The sequence below is a fragment of the Saimiri boliviensis genome, chromosome 1 (genome assembly GCF_048565385.1).
Source record: "Saimiri boliviensis isolate mSaiBol1 chromosome 1, mSaiBol1.pri, whole genome shotgun sequence".
NCBI classification, from domain to species: Eukaryota; Metazoa; Chordata; class Mammalia; order Primates; family Cebidae; genus Saimiri; species Saimiri boliviensis.
The window spans coordinates 292469635-292493829 of NC_133449.1; the positions used below are offsets into that span (position 1 = coordinate 292469635).

At 41.1% G+C, this 24195-nt stretch overlaps 1 protein-coding gene across 4 annotated transcripts in view; it reads left to right on the forward strand.

The window, feature by feature from the left end:
• SEMA5A (semaphorin 5A) overlaps nucleotides 1-24195 on the forward strand; it is a 505914-nt gene that overhangs the window by 100834 nt on the left and 380885 nt on the right. For 3 of the 4 annotated variants that reach the window (XM_074387337.1, XM_003932501.4, XM_074387336.1), the window contains exon 2: nucleotides 10364-10459. The exons of the other annotated variant lie outside the window; for it this stretch is intronic. The gene's annotated coding sequence lies outside the window, so the exon portion shown is untranslated. The remainder of the gene's footprint in view (nucleotides 1-10363; nucleotides 10460-24195) is intronic. 4 annotated transcript variants of the gene reach the window in all.

A 24195-nucleotide genomic window follows, 5' to 3' on the forward strand; every position in this document is an offset into this window, starting at 1 on the left:
TTGTTCTTGAATATGCTCATTTACTTAGGCCTGTCCTTGGGGATGCGAAGTCAGCTGACCAAGACAGATGCCAACCCTTGACCAGAAGGCAGAGAAGTAAACAACGGAAGGTGATAGGAGAAGCAGGCAAGCCAGCATCAGGCGTCACGGTCCCAGAGGACAGGCAACTACTTTACACTGGGATGTCAGGGCCACCTGGATTTCAGAGAGCCATTAGGAAGGGCTGCTAGGTTGAATGGCTTCAGTGATGAAGTCAAGCCAGTAAGATAAAATCTAAAGAACAAGAATGACAGAGATTTGGAATTAGGTTCCTAAATAAACTTCACAGGTACACAAGAAGAGGTGTTACTGTCTCAATGGCTCAGCAAATCAAAACCAAAAAACAGACTAATACCAGCAGAGCAGTCAGTTTAATACTGTTCATTCCGCAAAGGGAGGGAAGAAGTTGTCTTAACAGATGCCTCAATTCCGTTACTGGGGTAGGCAGAAGGGGCGGGGCTCGCTCCCAGCTAGGGGTTTACCACGTGTCAGGCAAAGCTCTAAGCACTGTGAGTGTAAAATCATGACACACTGTTTTGTCAAACATGGTTTGCATTTCAGACTGGTCTTGTTTCCTTCCCATTTGGTTCCACAGAGTGGACTTCTATTGAATGTTGGCAGTTGGGATGGACTCTGGTTCCTTTACTAATTGGTTAACTTAGAACTTCCCTGAGATTATTCATGGTTCCTCTTCCAACTCTGTATGTTAGATCCACAGGATAGCTCAGCAAGGTTGGGGAGAGTGTCAAAAGTAGAGAGGACCCTGTTAAATCAAGTTCCTGGGTTGAATTTGTAAGGGTATGTGTTGGGAAGCAAAGGGAAGGAGCATCCTGGCCCCTCCAAAGGTGCATCCGCTTCCCCAGCAGGTTGACCTCAGGACGTGCCGACCTTCTGGTTCTGTTTGGGTGTCTGACTGCACCAGGTTGTCTCTTAGATGCAGCGTGGGCGGAGAGGCATCATGACTAATCAAAGGCAGCTGGCATGGCTGCTTTCACATATTAGTGAAACTGCTCTGTGTCTTCATTTGGGAGGAAGTTTCAGGACAGTTTGTACTAAAATGGGTGACATGACTCATTGCCAAATATAAAAAAAAAAACATGTCATTACATTCCCCTACATGTGTAAACACTCCGAACACAGCAGTGTTTATGGGAAGGTAAGGCACCATCTGGTTTGTTGTGTTGTAGCTTATTTCTCATTTTTAATCACTAATTTATCTTGAGTGGATAACAAATAGAACAGAATTAGATTTTTGGTTATGCAACACACCCGGAGATTCACATAGTGTTAAGTCCTCTATAAAATATGAAACAAATGTTTAGGTGGAATGATTCATGTTCCTGAGCAACTTGCCTGCATGCCATAATGAGAAAATGAGATGCTTTTTTCTTCTTTAGGCCTTGGTGTCCACCTTGGACAAGGAAAGACCCAGCAGGTCACTGGGACTGATTCAGACGGATTTAAGAGTCTTCTTGCGTGGTTTGATAATGCGAACATTCTGAAATGACTCCAGAGCATTCACTAGGTTTAGCCAGAATAGAGCATCCGAGTTGGTCTTCCAAGGCAAGGCAAAACACAGTTGGCTTGGCCCACATCATTGTATACCACGTAAAACAGTGACACTAGGGTTTAGGCATCTAAAATAAGTGTCATCACGGAGAGCCCAGTAGGCACGTTGGATTGGCTTCCAGGTTTGTACTAATGTTTCCATTACTGAGTTGAAGGAGCACATCTTTTCATTTCTCTTTTCTGAGTTTGTAGCTAGAAACTTCTAAAAATCTACTGCCCGTTCTGTTTTTAGGAAAATATTTTTCTGAATGATTTAACCAATGGCCATTTCACTAAAAATTCATTGTGGATTTCACAGTTAACCAACTTTTATGGGATAAATGGGGCCCTCTCTGTTTTCATATTTCTCAGCAGACCTGTCTGCCTCAGCTCAGCTTTTTTTCTGCGGAAGGTTTGGTGCCAGATGTGGTTTAATCTGTGGCAGGCATTTCACTTTTTATGTAATGACCAGAGGGCTGATATAAGAACCCAGCCCCGCCTTTTTAATGTTTTAACAGGGACAGTTAAGTAACAAGAGTAGTTAAGTAATTTTTTTGAAGAGTTAAATCCTAATATTAGAATTAAATCTTAAATTTAGATCTAGAGTTAAATCCTGAGTGTTCTTTGTGTGGGCAAACTACTGCTTACAGAGGAAGTCTTATGGATGTGTAATTCTGAAGAAGTAGGAATTGAGAGACTCCATCTTTCAAAGGGTCTCAGACACCCTTTTTTCCTAGGTTCTGAGATTTTCCTCTACAAAGGATTGATCAATTTAGCTGTCAGAATGGAAACCCAGAGGCCAGTTGTCCATGCAAATTAACCACTTGTGCCAGCGCTTCCAAATTGCCTGCATGAACAGTGAGCTTGCCCTTTGAAAACCTGGCACATGGTGGCTGTAATAAGAAAGTAGTCACTATTCTGAGACCCTGATGTCCTTATAGAGGCAATAACAGAAATTGCTCATTTTGAGCACTTGTTTCGTTTTTGGCAACCTGTTTGCTTTAATAAAGAAGTCATTTTTGCACCTCTCTTTCTTCCCCTCAGCCCCCATGCCTTTCTGCAGCTCAGAACACATCATTGTCTTACGTGGGAGTAATGGAATAGGAAGTGTTTACTCCAGCTGTATTTTGGTTACTGAGGCAGTACCGAGGGCCAGCTATTTCTACTAGCTTTAAATATTCACCAAAGGATAAACTGCCTGAAGACAAAATGGAAAACAATTGGGTTTCTTCCTTCCAAACTATTGTTAGGATTAGTCAATGCTTTGAGAAACGAAATCCCCTGTTACTGTATTCTTTTTCTTCAGGTCTGAGCTGTGTTGAATGTTTCTAGATCATTGCATTCGCAGTGACTCTTGTCTGACGGAGAGAGGGGTCTCAGGCTGGATCTGGGCATGAGGGCTCCACATGGGAAGTGTATTTCTCTCTCATGCCATCTTACTCTTTGGATACAACGTGTAGAAATGCCTGCTCCTCTGTATGGGGAAGTAGAATTTGCCGCTGCCAGTCCCAGAGCCAGATGTTCGCATGGTTAAATGACCCAGGTGTGAGGTCATATGTCATCACGAGGGGACTTACTGTCCATGAGGCCTTGACCTTTGGGATTGGTCTCCAGGTGTCCTTGCTTTGGCGTTATGAGAGGCAGAGTCTCAATGAAGGGGAATCTCAACATCTGACACTTTTTTCCCCCAAGGGATGTGAGCTATTTACCCAAGGGATTCATTATTAAATGTTCTTGATAAATATGTGGAATTACTTCTAGATGAAATAACTAGCTGGTTACTAATAGGATGGTTTTTGATTTGGGGAAAAGCAATTCCAAAGGCTGAATTCCTTGAGGGCAGAGACCTTCCGTGGCATGTTGGTGTTATACATGTCATTCAGCACAGGATCCAGTGTACTAAATTGGGATGTGGAAAAAATGTCTCTGATTGGACTTACAAGCTAATGTGGAAAGGAAGGCCATTTCTCTTGCTTATTGGAATACAATATTATTGCATTTTACATCTGTAAAAATCTGCTTATAAATGTGTGTGTGTGTGTTTTTCTCTGTACATTGGTTGTGTTCCATATTTTGTGTAGAAGGTCTCTAACTTTCTAAAGCTCTGGTTGTTTGCATCAATGCTGTCCCTGTTAGAGACACCAATTCATTCAGAACCTGTTTGTCTGTGCAGAGCTTGGCTGGGATTCTGCACAGGTTCTGTATTCAGGCTGGCACAGGCAAACCTAGATGCAAAGAAACATCCTTAAGAAAGAAAATTGCTGGACCCACTATATCCCATCTCTTACTAACTCTGCTGTCAGCATTTAGAGATCATAATGTCAAATGCTATTCAAAATTTAGGTGGTGAAACTACTGGGTATATATCTAAAGGAAAATAAGCCTTTATATGAAAAAGATACTTGCACACGCATGTTTATAGGAGCATAGTTCACAATTGCAAAAATGTGTAACCAACCCGAATGCCCACTAATGAACAAGTGATAGTGGAATACTACTCAGCCATAAAAAGGAACAAATTATTCCTGGATGAGATTGGAGACTATTATTCTAAGTGAAGTAATGTAGGAATGGAAAATCAAACATCATATGTCCTTATTCATAAGTGGGAGCTAAGTTATGTGGCTACAAAGGCATAAGAATTACACAATGGCCTTTGGGGACTCAGAGGAAAGAGTGGTAAGGGTGTGAGGGATAAAGGACGACAAATAGGTTGCAGTGTATACTGCCCAGGTGATGGTTACAACAAAATCTTACAAATCGCCACCAAAGAACTTATGTAACCAAAGACCACAGAACAATAACCTATGGGAAAAAAATTAATAAAAAGTAAACTAAAAAACCAAAATTTAAGTGGTGACATTGAACCAATCCAGAGGTCTGTCTTTAAGAAATACACTGTTTTTCATTTGAGTCCTGATGCTGTCTTGAATGTACAGTGGGCAGCAATCTCATATTCAGGCGTCCAAAGGGACTTGCTCCATGTACCAGCCTCTGACCCTAGCCAGTGCTGGCCGGCAGAGGAGAGAAGGGGAGGGGTACGCAGCTGCTCCCTGGACGATAGTAAGAGTGGCCGGGACTGGTGCTGCCTTCATCCTTCACATTCTTCATCACCTCAAGCTTTTGTGCATTTTCCTTTTCCTTTTCATATTGTTTCTTTGAATGCTGGGATATTTGCTCAGGAATGTGGGGGCAGCTGGCAGCAGTGGAAGCGAATGGCCAGGAACTGGCTCCCCTCCCTTGTACCTGAAGCCTGATACTGCTGTTGTTTGTATCCTTCAAAGATATCTAATGCAGGCATGAGAACCATAGCTAATAAAATTGTATGGTATTTAGAACTTTTGTGAAATAAGTAGACTTTAGCTGCTCTTATCTTAAAAATAAAACTATGTTAGATGACAAATATGTTAATTTATTTCACTGTAGTAACCATTTTACTGTATGTCACCCATGACATCATGTTTTAAACTTTCAATTTTCTATAAAATTTATTTTAACAAAAGTTGAAGGAAACAATAATGGGCCATTTTATAATGATAAATTATTTCATATTTTCCAAAAGGCTGCACCATTTTGGGGCATCCCATTATCCCTGTAGCTACTTCTGGTGTATTTTTCTTCCCCCTCTTCCTTTTCTTCTGCTCCTCCTTCCCCTTCCCCTCTCTCTGCTTTCTTCCCTACTACTTTTGCTTTAAAGCCTTAATTTCTGTTTCTGTCACCCACACTTTGCTTTCTTGAGTGGCTGAGGCTCCCGAGGACCCCCAGCCACAGAGACCGCCTTTCTTCTAAGGGACATTGTTATCCTAAATGTCTAGTGTTGATTTATCCAAGCACATTCCTGTGAAGGCCACCTATGTGGAGCAAGTGACAGAGGCTGTGAGAGACAACCTCCTGCAAGCCTGGCTGTCCAGCCAGGCTGGGGAGAGTGACAGAAATTTGCAGAGCGTACAGCCAGAGTGAACGGCTTTTCATCTCACAACCCACCTCTGAGTGCTGGGTCCTCCAGATTGTTCCTTTCAGTCACACCAGTGGCACTGGATGAAAGCACTTCCAAACATAATGTTCTTTACGCATTTTGTATTTTAATTCCTACTGAGAAAATTCTGATTTTCATCATTTAAGTTATTGTCCTAAATTCAAGAACATTCATTCCTCAGTAAGCTCTTAAGACTGGCCTGGCATGTTAATTTCTGTCGTGTGTCTGCAGGATAAAGGCTACCACTCAGCTCACCGTTGGTCTCCAAAATAATGTTTAAATCTACATCTTACCTCATTCTGAGTAAGTTGGGCAGGGAGAAGGTTGCATATTTTAGCAGAAAGTCATGCGCTGATGGGCACTTAGTAATTTATAATTGGTATTAAACCTTCTTCATGTTCTTCCATTTAGAGACACTGAACATTCAGTGACTACCTTCCTTTGGATGAAGTCTCATCTCCTTTGCATGTTAAAATCCCTATGATCTGTGCGTCAGCTACTTTTCCCTCTCTTAGCTCTCTGGAGTCGCTCCTTTGAGCCCTTCATGTCCTCGCCCTTGCGTGAGAGTGGCCTTGATGGTAGTCCTGGTGGCACATGCTCCTGCGAGCCAATGCTGGCTGCTCGCGCACACTCCTGACACCACCCTCCCTGCTCCTTGGCCTCCTACCTGGAATCCACCCTCCTATTTATTTTCTTGTCTTCCTCCAGGGACTTGAGCATGAGCCCAGCTTTCTGTCTGTGATTCTCATGGCTTTGCAGTCTAGATTTTGACCTTTGCAGAATCGCTTGTTTTCACCTATGTATTTCAGTTTGCACTCCTGCAAACTCTTATCATGGTGGGCTCCATGGTGGGGTTTGCATCCAACTCCAGAGGTGATACCAGGAACTCATGCTTTAACTTACCGTGGTACTGGCCTAAATGGCTCTTCACTTATACCTGATGACTTTCAGCTGTTCCTCCCTCATCTGTTTGTTTCACCTGAAATGCACCCATGAAAACATACTTTGCCATCTCTTTTAATATCCTCCTTATCACCTGCTCATTCCTCAGAGCCCACATCACATTTCCCCTTTTCAGAAATCTTTACTCGACTCTTCTGTCTAGAAGTAACTTCTCTTTCCTCCAGTTCATAGTATTGAACTACATAGCATAAAAATCATATGGAGAGCTCCTGACGGTGTAATAGCTTCTTGCTGTGTCTTCTAAGCACCCGTCATATGTGGCCATGGTGGTGTGCTGTGCATGGTGATTGACCGAGGGACTGATGATGAGAGGCCTGTCAATTAAATGCTATGGTCACTGGTCTAATTCTTGCCTTTGGGAAATGCTGGCACAGCACTTCTTAGGTTTCTTGAACCTGTATCTTTTAGGGTTTCTTTTCATCACTCCTCTAAACTTTGTGATGCCAGGTGGTCTTGTCCATTTTGATTTCCAGTGTAACCTTACTGTTTTACAGTTTCTAAATTCAGTTCTTAAGACTGACCTTGGGCCGGGTGTGGTGGCTCACGCCTGTAATCCCAGCACTTTGGGGGGCCGAGGGGGGTGGATCATGAGGTCAAGAAATCGAGACCATCCTGGTCAACATGGTGAAACTCCGTCTCTACTAAAAATACAAAAAATTAGCTAGACATGGTGGTGTGTGCCTGTAATCCCAGCTACTCAGGAGGCTGAGGCAGGAGAATTGCCTGAACCCAGGAGGTGGAGGTTCCGGTGAGCTGAGATCACACCATTGCACTCCAGCCTGGGTAACAAGAGTGAAACTCTGTCTCAAAAAAAAAAAAAAAAAAAAAAAAAAAAGAAAAGAAAATAAGACTGACCCTGACATGTTAATTTTTTTCATGTATCTGCAAGGTAAAGGCTACCACTCAGCTCACCTTTGGTCTCCAAAATGTTTAAATCTACATCTTACCTCATTCTGAGTAAGTTGGGCAGAGAGAAGATTGCATATTTTAGCAGGAAGTCATGTGCTGATGGGCATTTAGTAAGTTATAATTGATATTAAATTTTCTTCATGTACTTTCATTTAGAAACAATTTGAAGAGCTTGTGTAGGTGGCCACAGGGCAGAACTTCTGGGAAAGAGTTACTGTTTGTAAATCAAAAGTGTTGTCATGATAGTTCTGTGCATGTATGCTCATGGTGGCAGTTTTTAAGAAGAAGAACTCTGAAAATGATGACTCAGGGGATTTCAGAGGTTGGTTGTACCGAGGTGTATGCTAAGCTAAAAAAGAAAAGAATAAGGGTGATATGGAATTGAGTCAAACAGAGAAAATTATATGTTAATAAAAAATAAGTAGTTTCTTCTTAAATACGTAGTTAAATGTCGCCTAAAAAACTTTCAACTTCCAGTCGGGAGTGAGCCTCTGGGGCTCTGTAGTTTCTTTACCTTTTGACTTTATTCTCAGTTTTCTAGAAGATATGTCAGTGATTTATGATTGATGCTTTGGCTAATCTATGACCTTGCTGGGGTAGGACAGGAGGGCTCTGCTTCTGGACCTGCATGTCTGTTCCTTTAGTTTGGCTCCACTCCAAATAAAGGCCTCTGCTTTGCTGTTGTCATTTCTGCTGCTGAGTACATGCTCCCAGGCACATATGGGTATCCTGGTGAGCGCCCCGTCTTCCCCCGGCAAGGGCTGACCCTCAGGAGTCCTGATATTGCTCACTTGGTCAAAAAGCACCAGATTGGTAAAATATCGTTTTCACCATTGATGTAAACACAGGCACAGTAACAACCCTTTAGGGTGGACACCCCTGAATCCTGCTGCTGGGACTGCTTTCCTGTTCAGACAGCAAATTCTGTAGGAAGCTGTGTTTTTCCCTGAGCCAAGAGAGTTCTGTCCCGCGGGTGTTGCTTTTCCACAAGGAAGGGGCTGGGTTTTGGAGTCTGGTGGATGGACCAGGACCGTCTGGCCGTCCAGGCTGCAGCTGCCTGTGCTGGATTCAGCAGGGATGTCTTCTTCCTGTAGTATTTGCTCTCCGGTTGTGTCACCGATTAATTCTTACAGTGTTCTTTATGGCCCCTGTCTCTTTGTCATTTAAGAGACTGACCCATATTCTGCAGGTGTGGCTTGGCTGTCCAGCTGAGGGGTCACATCAGCTCATTTGTGACCTCACTGGAGGAGGCAGGAAACCTCTCAGCCCTGTTTTTAATGTAGTTCTGAGACATGGGAACTTACAGAAATTGCCAGCTATTCATGGCAGTAACCAGTAGATCTGTCAAACCTTATTACTTAAATTTCAACTCAGATCTAAACAACTACAAGGACTTTTAGTAATAATTGTGGTAAAACAGATTTTAGGGCTGGAGAGAGGAAGCTTGTGCATTCAAACATGCCATTTAGTAAAGAAGTTTCAACTGACATATTTTGTTGCCACAGACAAAGGTGATATTACTGGTGTCGTGAAAAGGGAATTGGCCACTCTTAGGAATATTTCTGAGACTGAGTGCTTCCCCCGACTCCTCTTTTGGCTTCAAGGATTTGCATCTGTTTCTTGTCCTGTCCAAAGGATGATGTCATGGACTTTCAAGGACTCTGCTGTGACTGGAGGGTTGGCCGGGCTGCACAATGTGAGGGTGCCTGGGCTGCTGGAGCGTCTCGTGTGGGCACTTCCCAGTGTGTTGCCCTGGGTCACCCCTTGCTTCCCACAAACATACCAAAGGCCCATACTGGAGGAAGGGAGCCTCATGAGAGGCAGCGCCACCTCGTCCTCTTTCCTGGCCTCTGAACTGAATGGCTTCTGAATTGGGACTTCAGTAGGTATAAAATTTTATAAATTTCCAACTGCTGTCATTCAGTTCATTTTCTGCAGGCAGATGGCCTTGGATCATGACTGAAGCTGATCTTGTGGGAATCACTGCTAGAGGGATAGCCAGAATGTTCTGGGAAGTTCCTCCTCCTGTTTTCCCTTCATCAGGGTGGGAGGAAGAACGTGAGGGAGTTTCACATTTATCGCAGCCAGAGGCTGCCACCTGGGAAGAAAAAAGAGAAACTAGATGAACGATGAGAACAGAAAAAAGCACGAGCTCTGAAGTGCAGAATTTGACGTCACAGGCTTCCTTCCCGGATGATGAACACATTTCTCTTATGGACAGTCGGTGGAAAGTCACCTATTTTTTCAGCTTCTGGCATACACGTTTCTGGAGGCTGGCGTTTTGTGGTCATCCTTCCAATGACAACATAAGTTTTCAGAATATTTGTATATTAAATTGAATGAAGAAAGTGGATGGATTTACTTAGTTTTGGTAAAGTGGCTTGTTTTTCATGATTTATAATTCTTTTTCCTATAAGACCTCATAATTGGCCACCTAATAATTTGTAAATAAAAATATAAACTCAAATTTCTAGCAGAGTGTGTACTACTGCCTTCATCTCTTGTTTTTGAAATGCATTGCGTAAGGTACCATGTGTTCCAAAAAGTGGAATGAAAGCATCATCACGAAATGGACACATTCATATAATAAATCTTCATTTAATTTTCAGAGTGCTTAAGATAATTTCAATGGGTTTGAAATAATGATTCTTTTCGATGTTTCATGAGAATTATTTCATCTGTTAGCAGCATTTAAATGTTGATTTTTTCTTTTTTGAAAAAACAAATCCATCAGTGTACATGATCGTAAAATAGGGTAGCATAATTGTGATGCCAAGCTGCCCCGTGTCACTGCTCTAAGACCTACATGGGCAAAGCAGCTTATGCTGATCATTCAGGGCATTAACGGAACTTCATGGAATTCATAACCAATGACCACACCTACTTTTAAGATGGGTTGATAGGATCTCTCTCTTTTCTTTTTTGAAGTGTTGATGTATGACACTTGGGCTGGTGTGCCCACGTGGTGTGGAGTCTGTGTGATTCATGACTGAGGAAACCCGGCCTCCACCTTCTCTCTCCTTGGTAAGTGAGACATCAAAATGGGAAGTGACGAGACCAAAAAAATTACAGATTGAAATATTTTGATAGCTTGTGAGCTTTACTTCTGTTATTAAAAACAAGAGTGGGCTGGACATGGTGGCTTAGACCTGTAATCCCAGCACTTTGAGTCCAAGGCAGGCAGAACACCTGAGGTCAGGAATTCCAGCCTGGTCACATGGTGAAAACCCATCTCTACTAAAAATACGAAAATTAGCCTGGTGTGGTGGTGTGTACCTGTAATCCCAGCTACTTAGTAGGCTGAAGCCCTAGAACTGCTTGAACCCGGGAGGCGGAGGTTACAGTGAGCCGAGACTGTGCCACTGCACTCCAGCCTGGGCAACAAGAGCGAAACTGTCTCAAAAACAAAACAAAACAAAACAAAACAAAACAAAACAAAAAAAGAAAAGGAAAAAAATGAGAGAGAATGAGCAAGCTTTTAGATACAGAAATCTTTCAAATAAAACGATTTTGGGCTTATGCCACCACTGTATCACTCAGGAACTCGAAGACCTGAAAAGGCTTAGATGCTTCTCAGCATCTTCTGCCTCGCAGTGTGGCTGCATGTCAGGTTTCGGTTTTGTTTCCTGCAGTTACTTCTGTGCTCTGCCCTTCCACTTATTTGCAGTGCCTACCACTGTCATCTCACTTCCTGTTCTGGGACCTTCTGCGGAGCCCTGTGCCTGCTGGGTTAGTGCTAAACCTCTCATGATCCACTCAGGGATCCTCCTGGTCAGGCCTGCACACAGCTTCCTCATTCCTGTGGCCCTGGGGCAGTGCGGGGACTGGCACCCCACTTCACAGTGGTCTGTCCCTACTACCAATCGTGCTTGTTTGGATCTTCCAGAGTCCTCTCAGATATGCTGGCTTCACTGGAGCCTTTCTGAAGCACTTTAGACCTAGGTGCTGCCATGAGTTTTAGGGAGACTAGCAGAGAGGGAGGGGTGAAGGGGGATAGAGGGCTGGTGGTGTGGGAGAGGAACAAGTAAAGTGAGGGCAAGTGACAGTCTCATTCCAAATACTAGCACTGCAAAGACACTACTGTTGTTAATAAACGTCTTCGTTTTTCTCGCTAACTAAACTACCATCTCATGGTGGACAGGCTTATCTTTCTTCCCAATTCGCAAAGTGCTTTGCTGATTTTAGAGAATCCAGAGATTTTCCGAATAATTGGTGATCATTCCAGTTTTGGGATTTTGAGTTCCCAGTTCCTGTTTTCTTCCATGAGGAAGAAGGCTAAATGGGTCTTATAGTTGGGCCCTCTGTGTAGATGTATAGATGTGCTCCGCTGAGATGAGAGAGTCTCCTGTGTAGTCCTTATGTTTTGCGGCAGCCACACTGCAAGGCAGAAGATGCTGAGAAGCATCTAAGCCTTTTTAGGTCTTCAGGTTCCTGAGTGATGCAGTGGTGGCATAAGCCCAAAATTGTTTTATTTGAAAGATTTCTTTATCTAAAAGTTTGCTGCATTGTGCATGTTTCTCTAGCCCAGTAGATTCAGATTCACATCGTGTCTTAACTGGAACGCCCCGTTCCCTTTTCCACGGCACGCGAGAGCTGGAAGAACCACCACATGGAGGCTGTGCTGGCTTGCTGTGGATGGTCAGCAGTTATTATGATATAATTGGAAGAGTTATTAGCTACTGTAAGTCCTCACTGCGTGCCAGGCCCTGTGCTGAGTGAGATGTTTTCAGCTATCATGACAACCCATTCAGGATTGTATTCTTATGGTGACTGTTTTAAAGATGAGGAAATTGAGGCACCGAAAGCTTTAAGTAATCTGCCTGAGATTTGCAGTGAGTCAGAGGCAGAGCTGGGATTTGATTCCATCTTCTTAACCTTTACACAAAATTGTCTCTTAGCACTAAGAATGCTTCCCTAGACCTGGAACCAACCCAAATGCCCATCGATGATAGACTGGACAGGGAAAATGTAGCACATATACACCATGGAATATTATGCAGCCATCAAAAACGATGAGTTCATGTCCTTTGTAGGGACATGGATGAACCTGGAAACCATCATTCTCAGCAAACTGACACAAGAACAGAAAATCAAACACCGCATGTTCTCACTCATAGGCGGGTGTTGAACAATGAGAACACATGGACACAGGGAGGGGAGCATCACATACTGGGGTCTGTTGGGGGGAAATAGGGGAGGGACAGTGGGGGGTGGGGAGTTGAGGAGAGATAGCATGGGGAGAAATGCCAGATATAGGTGATGGGGAGGAAGGCAGCAAATCACACTGCCATGTGTGTACCTATGCAACAATCTTGCATGTTCTTCACATGTATCCCAAAACCTAACACGCAATAAAATAAAATAAAATAAAATAAAAAGAACAGACATATATTATTTTTTTATTCCTTACTGGAAATACTCAGACCTGTATAGAGAAGCTCAGAAGAGATATTAAGAAGTCAGTTTTTCAAACAGTAATCTAAATCAAGAATTGGTGAAATTTTTCTAAAAAGTGTGAGCAAACATTTCAGTGCTTATAGGCCATAGCATCTCTGTTGCATCACTCTGCCATTATAATATGAAAACAGTCATAGATATGTAAGTGAATGGGCATAGCAGTGTTACAATAAAACTTTATTACAAAGACAGGTGGCAGGCTGGATTTGGCCTGCAGGCCAAGTAGCTTTCTGAGCTGTGATTAACATGATCTTTGCAGTGCTGAAGATCTCATAGTGTAGTGAATGAGAGTGTTTCAGTGGACAGTAGGTATGAGTCCCTCAATGCAATTTATCTGAGATGCTTGGATTTTAATTATAAACAAATTTTAATGAAGTCTATTGTACCTGCAAACCTTACACCTTGAAATCGGTCATTTGATGTTTTACTGCTTGACATGGTCTGTATGCCCCACATGTATTCGTCTAAGTCCCACCTAAACTGCAGCTTTTCTCAATTAGGGCCTGATAAATACGATTTTCTTGATAATTTGTTAGGCTGCTATGTAAAACTCATTTATGAAATAAGTTTAGATAGTACTTCCTACTTTGGTTTTTATATAGTTTCTAAATGTGACATTGTTAGTGTGCACTCTTATATATACTGCCTATTATATATATTAGGGTAAGCATGCAGTTCTCTTGTGCTGTCTGATAAAATTATGTTGAACAAAAATGTTCTGGTCTCGAATATCCCTCTTTTATTATAAGCAAAGACAGAGTTTAAACAGCATTGACATACTTAAATCATGAAATAACATGGCAGCACCCTTTACCACATAAATACAGTGAGTTATGTTATTTTAATTTTATTTTTTATTACAAAAGGATAGTTATGACAATTAAAGGCATATTTAACTCTCTATTATACCATTTACAAAGATTGGAAAAGAAAATTGAAAGATTAATTTGTTTTTCTTTAAGCGATTGAAGCAAGGAACGGTTGTACTCATTCATTCATTCATTCTTAGAAATCTGTAACTGCAGCAAACTCAAGAGCGTGATAGATAAAGCAGAAGTTTTGGAGACATGCCTTTATCAGGGAGCCACTGGTCCCTTGGTACTTACTCCATGTGTCATGGCAAAGTGTGCTTCACTTTCATAACAACTACATAAAAAATAAAATTCTGATCATAAAAGTAATGGCAAGCTATCCTTGATACCTTATTAACTGAAAAAGCAAATTGCGGAATAATGTATTTAGATATAATCCCATTTCTCTTAAAAATATACACACATGCACAATCTCTATACACAGGTTCATGTGTATTATAAAGTCTACTAGAATATATATTAATAGCAAACTCTAAACAGAGATTGTCTCTGGAGTACAGGTGTTTGCACTTTATCATCTGTGTGATCACTAATATTTTAAGGAGTATTATTATATTTGCAATTAAAATAAAAATGCATGAATGTAGTGAATGCTCATTATTGAAAATATATAAAATAAGGGGAAAATTCAACTATAATGTCTCTATTGACAACAATCATAGATGGCATTTAATGTAGTATTTTATGTGATATTTTTGATAAACAGTGAATGGATTTGAGATAATGCTAGATGTAAAATTCTGCATACTACTTTTTCGCTTATACATACTTTCTCATGTTATTGCAAATTGAAGAAAAACTCCTCATTTTAAGCATGTGTAATATTCCATCATATAAAGGAGCTGTAATGTCAAAAGATATCTGTTCCTGCTCTCTTCTGCAGAATACATGTTATTTCTAGTCCACAACAGTCATAGACCATGCTGAAATGAACATGAGAAGGGTAGTTGGGAGACTTCACACACCTGAGTTCCAATCCTACTTTCCCGCTTTGTGCAGGTCGCTGTACTTGGTGCATGAAGTGCATGCTTCAAACATCATAGCAGTTGTTTTTGTAAAGCTTTCTTTTAACTGAGGGTTAATTTGTTAGCACAGAAGAGCTGTAGTTGATTTACTACATAAAACCTAGGGAGTCATAAAAGTCTGCCCGTTGGCTTTGTAAAAGCATAGTAGATATTTATGCTTCATTTATATGTTGGAGAATTTGTTTTGCTAAAAGTCACTCACTTTGAATATCATTATTAATTGTTTTGGTCAATTTGATAATATTCATGTTTTTATATGTTTCATTTTTTACTCATTGTGTTACTTTGCTAATCTTGTTTCAAGCAATAATTAGCTATTATTCTGGGTTGAAGAAAGAGAAAGGGTGGAGGAAGGAGGGAGGGAGGGAAAGAGAGAGAGAGAGAGAGACAGACAGAGACAGAGAGAGAGAGGGAGAAAGAAAGAGAGAAACAAACATGTATGAGAATTATTTGTCCAGATGGTATAACTGTTTAGCTATAGAGAATCAATGTTTTTCTTACAGATTGTAAGACTTAATTTTTAAGTATATTAACTAATTATTGCATTGTTTTTTTCCCTATTTCATTTGCTTGTTTACTTTATCCTTTTAAATTTAAACAAGTTTATTTTAGTGATGTCAGATTTTTTCTTGATAATGATTTTAATCAATGCTTAGGAATTTAATAAAACGTTTTCATCTATAAAATAGGAATAGTAAAAAAATTAACAAAAACTGTCTTTACTTTCTCTTGATCTTATTAAAAATATTTAACTGTTTAATTCAGGAACAGATATTTAAAATATAGGTTTGCTTTTTAAAATCTTCTCAACATTTTATTCTGCCTCTCTTTGTCCTTACTGAAAAAAATCAGTCCCCAATTGTAATTTATTGTGGATGTTCAGACAATAATATTTGTACAAGTGGGAGAAAATCCCAGCTGCACATTGCTCCTTCCTACAAATAGAGACCTAGTTTAGAACCAGACAACTTCAATTTTCTCATTCTTTTATTCATTTTTCTTTGTTAGGGAGAAGGTAACTTTCATATTTTAGGATTTTATATAACCTATGCCTAATTTTAGCAACTGTATTTCATTTTGTAAAAAATTCATAGAACTTGACCCATTCTATTGACCATGATTAAATCATGATCACAGTGCTTTGCTTTTTGGCCCATTCTTGTACCTAACTTTAGGTGTTTGCATGAAATGTTACATGGTGGGTACAGAAGACCAAGTTAAATCTGGTCAAATCACATATGTACGGGTCGATGTCTTCATTTGTGCAGTCTCCAGCACTGCCCTAAAATATTAATTTGTTGTAATGTGCATACAATAATGTTAAAGATAGGAGTTCCAAAAGATTGAAACTAGATCTCGCTTTCGGAGAGTCATACTCATCTGTGGACAGATCGGAGCAAGACTCGGCCCTCAGTCTTTACTTGTCTTGATTTTGTTGGATTTCTTGGCTGTAAAATAGGGAAAGTGAGAGGACATAGGTTTGGGTGTCATAATAGATAATGAAGGTTTTAAACTAGTCACAGAAACCAAATATGAAAAAACAGAACAAATCAGTGCCTGCTGAGTTGCTGACAGTGTTTCTTTTGATGTCACTTTCCTGATAGAAATTTTATTTTGTGAGATTTTCAGTGCATCTCTATGTGTATTGTTGATAGGAAGTACACACTTGCGTAAACATGCTGAGTGGTTGTAATTTGGGATAAAGGTTTAGCCTGTCATTCTTAATCACGTCAGAAATGCCAGGGCTGTAGACAGCACTCCTTAGTTCCATCCTATTGTGTAGTCAGCCTGATGGAAAATCTCTTTGAGGCCATCCAGAAAGGCCCGTGCAGAGCTGATGTGTTTTGTCAGAAGCATTTCACTCTGCTTACCAAAGTTCACTGACAGAATTGTCGGCTTCCATGATCCCCATGAGAATGCATTGGAATTCCCCATTATGGAACTTGGGAAATCTTGCCTCTCTCTCTGTTCTCTGCTGTTTGAGATGTGGGCTTTTTCCCCTCTTGTGTTTAGGTGAATGTCTGCCAAGTGTGTTATCTTCCTGAAGGTCACCAGCTTTATGGCTACTATAAATATTTGTGAATCACAGCTGTGTGGTGAAGTTCAGAATTCATTTTCTTTCCTTAGTTTCGTGATTGAGTGAGGCTGGGAGAGGTAGATGTGTGCTGTTTACTCTCAGCCACCCATTAGAGGGGCAGATGGATGTGGGGTTAATTGCTTGGATTTGAAGATTTACATGTGCACGTAAGGGTACTGCCCTCTCGATGACACTGTGTGTAAGATCTTTTTTTTGGCGGAACTTTCCGAAGGGCATAAAAATGACCCCATGTTTGGATCTTTGGATTTCACGGGACTTTGGGGATTTTCCTGCATTGTGGTTTCCAGATCAGAGTACTGGAGAGGCCTCTGTAGCTGCAGGGCCACAGACATAATCAGTTCATGCTTTATCTAGCAGGGCTTTCCATGGGGTTTCCTGGGTGTTGTGTCTCTTTGAGTTTCCCAGGCCACAAAGGGATCAGAGTCATTTTGGTTCCTTTGTTTTTGTTTAAAGCCTGAGCAGTAACCACAGTTGGCTAAACCAAAGCAGAAAAAGCAAAGGTTGGAAAGTTGGTTGGGAGATTCTGGGAAGTAAATACCACCATGTTTTCATATAGCAGTATTTAAGAATAGTGCACTTACATTTGCAGTGCTGAGGAATTAGGTGGGTTGATCTAAGTTGTTTACCGTAGCACGGGCTTTTTTATAGTACATATAAATTGGGGTACCCTTCTCACAGCTCAGGGGTCGCATACTTTTTGACAATTGTTCCTCTTTTTTCGATTGTAGGCCACCTCCTCACTACAATGATGTTTTAAAGGTGAGGTGCGTACTCAAATGGGGCAATCATAATATCCCAGCTAATGGCCACTCTGATTAAATCTAATGGAGACTCTTGACCCAAGTTTGGCCAAGCTGTATCCCATTCCTTTGCTCCTACTGTACTTAAGCAGTTTTTTATTTTCCTTTCTTTCCTGTATAATCGGTTTTTATTTTCCCCTCTATGCTGTTTTTATTTTAATAGGAATGGAAATATCTACCATCTTAAGAAAAATTTGATCTGTGGCCTCTAATTTTACTCTCCTCTTTGCTAAAAAAGCTTTGTTTAAAGTGCTTGCCTGAACTTGTTGTCCTTCATTTCTGCCTTTTTATTGCCTTTTGAGCCCACTCTGACCCCTCAGTCATTCCTTCAGCACTGCCTAGTCAAGATCACCCATCACCGCCATGTTGCTAAATCCAGCAGTTGAGGCTCAGTCATCATCATGCTTAACAGTTAACAGCTTTTATACATACCATCAATCCTTCTCACCTCCTTGACATACTTTCTCTACCTGGCTTTAGGATGCTGCACTTCCCTGGCCTGACCTCATATCTCTGGGCTTTGCCTCTGAGCCTCAAATGGTATCTCCCTGCCATACAAGCATTAGAGTCCCATAAGGTTCAATGCCTGGACCTTGTCTCTTTTCCCACCATTGTCACCATTTGGAAATCTCTTCCAGTCTCATGGCTTCAGTACCATTTGCACACTAATTACTCTCACATGTCTGTCTCCAGCCAAAACCTATCCTCTAAGCTTCAGAATTAAATATATATTCAACTGCCTATCTAACTTCACAACTGGATGTCTAATTTATGTCTTCAAATTAACCACGTCCAAACTGAGCTCTTCTCTCCCCACAGCCCCAGCCATATCCTTCTGTAGAGTTCCTCACTTTATTAATGGCAAGTCCAGTCTTCCACTTGCTCAAGCTGAAACAGTGGAATAATATTTGATTATTCTCTTTCTCTGTCACCCCACACTCCAGCTGTCAACATATTTTATCGTTGTTGGTTATTTGTTCAACATATATCCAAAATATTACATCTTCTCAGCACCATCACTGCTCCATGCCTCAGCTAAGCTCCCAGCAACTTGGTCCCTGTGAGTGCTCAGGTCTGGTGGCCATCTCCCTGCTTCTTGTGCCTCCTGGTCTGTTCTCCACACAATGACCAGACAGGCCCTCTGGTCAGATTCTCCAGCAGCTGCTTCCTTATTCAGATGGAAAGTCAGCTTCCTCACCTGGTCCGCTGGGCACCACGTGTCCCTTCTTTGTCCTCATCCTCTGTCTTTCTCTCCCAAGCCCCTCACTTTATTAAGAGTTCTTAGCTTTATTAGTGGCAAGTCCAGTCTTCCACTTGCTCAAGCCGAAACAGTTGGAACATTATTTTTAGCTACACTGGCTTCCTTGCTCTCCCTGGAAAGGAGTAGCCACATTTCTCTCTGTGTTTTCATACTGACTCCTTTCTATGCCTGCAACATCCTTTACCTGAAGATTCCTGAAGGTAGCTCCTTGTCCTACGTCAGGTTTATTCAACTCTTACCTTCTTAGGGGATATTCCTGATCAAATGATTAGAATGGAAAGAGTCTCCCTACTATTCTTTGTTTTCCTTCTCTGCTTTATTGCTTTTATTCCAAAGAACTTAGCACTGTTTAATACATGAGATATTTTGTTTATCACGTTTACGTAACTTCTGTCCTTCCTCCTCATGTAAGCTCTACCCTGCCAGGGATTTTGCTTATTTTGATCATTCACTGCTCCATTCCTAGGCTAGGTGAGGGGCTAGTATGTAATAAGATGTCAATCATTATTTGTTGAGTAGATGGATTGATAGATGGATTTTTATGGGACTTTCTGAGTTGTATGAGTAATACCCTATTTCTAATTTGGACACAGAGCTGGAAGGCTATGAGGTTAGCAAAGAGAAGAGGAATGGGATTCTTCCTCCCCACTCCCAATCAGAGATTCACGCATTTGGCATAGTTTCCCCCACATCGTGGGGTAAATATTTGCTCATTCACTAGTTCTCAGCTAATCTGTTTTCTTTTCCACAAACCTTTCTCTCCCTTCTCCATGGCCAGATGAATAAAGTCGCACTCCCTCTGTGCCCCCACACTCCTGTGCGCATCCCTGCAATGGAAATTTAAAGTCAGATTCGTCGTAGTATTTCGTAAATACATACAGTCCTTCATCTTCACACTGTGAAGTCCTTGGCTTGATTATTGCATCTGTCTTCCTAGTATTTAACACTCTGGCACATAATAAGCACCAAATACCTATATGTTATTTAATGAAGTGATTCAGATGGAAATTTTGTAAAATATAACTTCTCTAATGGTTCTTAAGAGTGTGATGAAATGTGCTCCACTAGCCTTCTGATTGTGCTATATTTAAGAAGTTTATTGCATAATTTTGCAATAATTAAATAATTATATTTGCTGTAGCCATTATAGACTGTCCCCATATTGTCCAGCTGGGGCCATTTATTTTACTGCTTTCTCAAATAGTCTTTGCTGTTTTCCAGTATAACTGAACATCACTTAGTGTGTACCAAAGAAAGGAAAGACTGTGAGATCTTCCTAAAGTCTGTTTCTTATAAATGGTTATCTATGAATTGTAGAAGAGAACAGAAAAGGAAAGTGAGGTTTTCAAATAGCACCGAGACCAAAACTCATGTGGCTGCTTTCCTGCACTGTAGGATTTGATATCACTTCCTTCCTGACATCTAAAGTTTCTTTAAGTGAGCATTTGAACACTATCGGTATTATGGTGGAATTTCATAGTGTCATCTTCAAGGAGTACGTATTAAACATAAAAATAGTACAGGACAGCATGACTCTCAGGTTGTGGGGTGAGCCAAACTCAGATGACTGAAATCGTATTTCCTGTAATATAGTTACCTGGATGTACATGTCCAGAGGACAGCACTAATGTTTAAGACTATCTGCCTTGCCCTGAGCACAGTTCTGGGTCAGTTGGATGGATGGAAAGATAGATAGATAGAGTTGAATTTATATGTATGGGTATGTGTGTGTGTAATATATTTAGATAGAGTTGAATAAACATAAAGATAGAACATCTACCTATATAAGTGTACATATATAAATAATATAGAGATAGATAAATAGATATAGATAGAGATAGCCTTATCATTGGATGCACCCTAGTACATTAGCTGCACTAGGACAGGGTTAAAATCTGGGCAATCTATATCTAAAACAGTATACTCATACCCAGCTACGTAACTTAATTATGAATTTGTGGCAAATTAGGGGTAGGCTGCTGAAGGATCTACCTACTAAAGTAAAACGACAGCCTAGATAGGACTATTTAAATAAAATCTTTTCACTAACTTGGTGCTACATGCACATGTGTGACTGTGGACACACACACACACACACACACACACCCACACACACCCACAGTATAGAGAGTCACTCACCTTCCTTACATCCCTGAAGATATAACTGTGCCTTGTTGCTGGTGTGTTTCTAGCTGAGAGCAGCAGATGCGATGTATTCATCAGCCTGGCACAGGGATGAGGCAGCCTGGCACAACCAAGAAGGCAGAGTGTTAGAGAAGCCGGAGAAGGACAGCATGTTTCCTATGTCAGTGCACAGCCAGAAACATCACCAGAGAGCCAACACATGCTTCCATAGGCAGGCCTATTGCTTTTCTCCCAAATCACTATCATTTTTGTATATTTTCCTAAAATTCCTTTCTTCTTAACTTGATATGTTGTTATATGTTAACTTTATCATTCTGCTGTAGTATGTTCTAGGAGTTGATTTTATTTTATTTTTCTTCCCCTGGGCCAGAATCTTGCTCTGTCACTTGCTGGAGTGCAGTGGTGTGATCTCTGCTCACTGTAATCTCTGCCTTCCAGGTTCAAGTGATTCTCCTGTCTCACCCTCCCAGTAGCTGGGATTACAGGCATCCGCCACTGTGCAGGCTAATGTTTGTATTTTTGGTAGAGACGGGTTTTCGCCATGTTAGTCAGGCTGGTCTTGAACTCCTGACCTCATGAACACCTGCCTCAGCCTCCCAAAGTGCTGGGATTACAGGCATGAATCACCATGCCTTGCCAGATTCATTTTCAAAAATAACTTTATGTTTTATGTACTGGACTATATTCTTTTAATATTATTTTTATAAACCAGGTATGTAAAAGGTCTATGTAAAGGTCCCAGAAATTTCTTCTGGGACATCATTATATTAGCAGCAATAAAAAAATGAATTATGACAGTGCACCTCAGTTCTCTGATTACAGTATTAAGTGTCTTGTATGTTTTCTAACTTTGACTCTTATTTTCTTGTTCATTTTCTGTCTTTAAGGCAGATCATGTACAAAGTCATTATTGTTTCCTTGAGCAAATGCTAAATGATCAGATACACCCGAAACAAACATTTCTAATCACATGTGCTTGATTTGTGAAGCCCTTACTGATCTGGAGTAGCTTTTTTTTGTCTTTCCTCAAGCATGTGCCAGTTCCCCAAGTGAAGAAAAATGGAATGTAGCTAATCCTGGGTCACCTCCACGGGCCTGTGGTAGTCATCTCTGTTTGGATCCAAAGGAGGACTTGAACACGTTCAGGGCAAGTCGTTAAACAGTTCCTTGCAATGTAGCAATGACAGTACAAAAGTAATGATGTGCATTTTCCAACATTTCCAAATCTGAAACATTTTTTGAAGCACCGGCAATAACTTGGTGATAATTCATAATGCTTATATTATTTGAGCACTTCCTGCATCCCAGACGCTGCTTTTTGCCTGTCATTTCATCTCAACAAGCATAAAAGTTCTAATATTGTCCCCATTTAAAGGTGAGTGAACAAATCGTGGTGAGGTTAAGAAACTTGCCAAGGTCATGCTGAGGCCTCCTGCGTGGCCGAGCCCAGTGGATAATATGTAACTTCTTAATCCAGCATGTATTTTACCCCTTTTGCTTTCTAAAGATCCCCAAGGGCTCCCTCTTGGTAGAATATTACAGACAGGAATTATAAAACAATAAAACCCACCTATTTTACATTTTATGGCAAAGTAAAGCAGCTATAGGTCTCTCCAAATGGAATCTTGGTTTTATTTCACTGAGCTAGCAAATATTTTGAGGGTTGGAACCCACCCTTAGTGTGTAATTTCCTTGCAGAAAACACATGATCGGTGGTTGATCTGAAACAAAAATCCCTCAAGGACAGACATCTGTATAAACAAATGGTGTCTCTGAAACATCTCTTCCTGTACATGGGGTCACCAAGGGCTAGCGGGCATCTCAATTAATGTCTGATTGGAAATCGTGCTTCTACTGTTGCTGTAACACACTAACTGTTTTTCTTGAAAATTGCAGTCAGAGTTGACCATGAAAAATAACTTGCATTCTCCTTCCTCCCCAGGTATTTTTTATATTGTTACTATGCTTTAAGTCCTGGGGTCCATGTGCAGAACGTGCAGGTTTGTTACATAGGTATACATGTGCCATCTGGTTGGCTGCATCCGTCACCCTGTCATCTACATTAGGTATTTCTCCTAATGCTATCCCGACCCTATCTTTGTGAACACATGTAATGTGTGAGCCTAATTTTTAGGCAGTGGCGATATACTGGTAAACATGATAGATAGGCTCCTGACTCTCCTGGAGCATACTTTTTTTTTTTTTTTTTTTTTTCTTTTTGAGACAGAGTCTTAACTCTGTCAGCAGGCGCCAGGCTGGAGTGCAGTGGCACTATCTCCGCTCACTGCAACCTCCGCATCCTGGGTTCAAGCAATTCTTCTGCCTCAGCCTCCTGAGTAGCTGGGACTATAGGCGCACACCACCACGCCCAGCTAATTTTTGTATTTTTAGTAGAGACGTGTTTTCACCCTGTTGGCCAGGATGGTCTCCATTTCTTGACCTCATGATCCACCTGCCTCAGCCTCCCAAAGTCCTGGGATTACAGTCTTGAGCCACTGCACCTGACTAAGCATACATTTTTAATGGAAGAGTTAGACCATAAGCAATAATTGCATTCTCAATAAATAAAGTGTTGTACAGCGGTAAGTTCTATGACAAGAATTTAAATAGGTTCATGTGACAGAGAGTGAATACGGGACAACGTTGGATTGGTTTGTGTGTAGTGGGGAAGGGGACAGTGGTATGAATTGAGCCCACAGAGGTGGGCAAGAGTTAGCACAAACAGTACTTTGTAAGCTGAGATGTGAAACTTCTATGCCTGTTAGAGGCATTGGGAACCCTTTGGAGAAACAGTGGTAAGATATGAGTTATTTATGTTTCTAAACTGTCATGTAAATTATCAGGGTTACCACTGGGTTGGGAGAATGGATTGCAGAGTAGCTAGAGAGGAAGCAGGAAAACAAGGTTGGAGCGCTCACAGATGATGCAGCCAGGCGTGATGGTGGTGCAGACGATGGGGTTGTTAGTGGACAAGGAGAAAAGTGATGGCTTTGACATTTTTAGAGGTAGAGTCTGTGGTGCTCTGATGGATTATGCATTGGGGAGAGGGGAAGATAATAAGAATGAATTGGAAGTTTTAGAGCACAGTAATTACGTGTGGAC